Source organism: Asparagus officinalis, chromosome 3 (assembly GCF_001876935.1).
Source record: "Asparagus officinalis chromosome 3, Aspof.V1, whole genome shotgun sequence".
Taxonomy (NCBI): domain Eukaryota; kingdom Viridiplantae; phylum Streptophyta; class Magnoliopsida; order Asparagales; family Asparagaceae; genus Asparagus; species Asparagus officinalis.
Genome location: NC_033796.1, coordinates 43,729,665 through 43,730,961, shown reverse-complemented (window position 1 = coordinate 43,730,961; position 1,297 = coordinate 43,729,665). Strand labels below are relative to the sequence as shown.

Sequence of the window (1,297 nt, the reverse complement as noted above, 5' to 3'; positions counted from 1 at the left end):
AATCAACATGCGAGACATGTCCCAGGAAAAACTTTTAAGTGTTATGACTATTAACCACTAGCTTAAGATTTGTACTCACATGTCAATCCGCCTACCGCCCCATAGAAGTTTCGATGGAGCGCTCTAGAGGCTGTTTTTCCGGTCTAATAGGCATCTGGCATGATTACTTCATTTAATTTCATCCATCTTCCTTCATATTCTCAAAATCTGTATTTTCACTCTCATTTACAGTTAGAATCTTTTCTGGTCCTCTATCGGATTCTTCTCCGAGTTTGTACACATCTGGCATGACTATGCAATTATAGTTTCATCCTTTTTTCCTTCATATTATGATAATCTGTATTTTCTGTATTTTCACTCTCGTTTATAGTTACAACCTTTGTCATCAACCTATATTAACAGCGCATATCCTTTGTTGGAACAGCCGAAGCTTTGGCCTCACAGGTCACAGAGGAGAATTTCAAGAATCGGCTGATATATCCACCCTTCACCAATATCAGAAAGATTTCAGCCCAGATAGCTGCTAAAGTAGCTGCCAAGGCATATGAGCTCGGTGAGCTTATCTATCTGCCCATCGTTTCTTTCTTTCTTTCTTTCCGTTAATCTCTTTGGTATGGAAGTTTGCCGATGTAGAAATTGATTCATCTGGTATGAATAGGTGTTGCTACTCGTCTCCCTCGTCCAGAAAACCTCGTGAAATATGCAGAGAGCTGCATGTACACTCCAGTATACCGCACTTACAGGTAAGTTACACAAGGGAGGAGCATCCACGACCCTGCTGTAGCATGATTACAAATATTGTGGTCTGTAGCTCTAGAGTTCACGTACAAGTTTAAGTTTGTTTACTTTGTCATATTAAACTTTTCCCCTCTTTCCAAAAATAAGCAGTATGTGCCTTGGATATGTTTGCTTGTACATCAATGTGATCTTGTATTATATTGTTGGAGCATTTATTTTTGAACTCAAATTTATGTGAGCAAATACGGAGAAAAGCATCAGGTGTGTTTTCAATTGATTTCTTAGGTTTCTAAAATCAAAGTTTAGTAGATGAGACTTCTGACTTACCTGTTAACTGGCTCTCATGTGTGGCTCGTGAGGTTGTTGACTTCAGAAAACCCTTCAACAACTGGGTCTCAGAAAATCCTCCTCAACTAATTTAATTGGAAAAAATGTGTCAAGACCCTAAAAACAAAAACCTCTTGTGGCTCAGCCCCTTGAAATTTTTCTTATGTGATGTAACCCCAAAAGACCCAACAAATTGTGTTCCAGCCCCTTTTCATGCTCTCTCAAAAAGTGA

At 38.9% G+C, this 1,297-nt stretch overlaps 1 long non-coding RNA gene across 1 annotated transcript; it reads left to right on the top strand.

The window, feature by feature from the left end:
• Window positions 395-1,011, top strand: LOC109832248. Its single transcript, XR_002244670.1, has 2 exons — window positions 395-553; window positions 659-1,011. It is a non-coding gene; the product is annotated as an uncharacterized LOC109832248 (long non-coding RNA).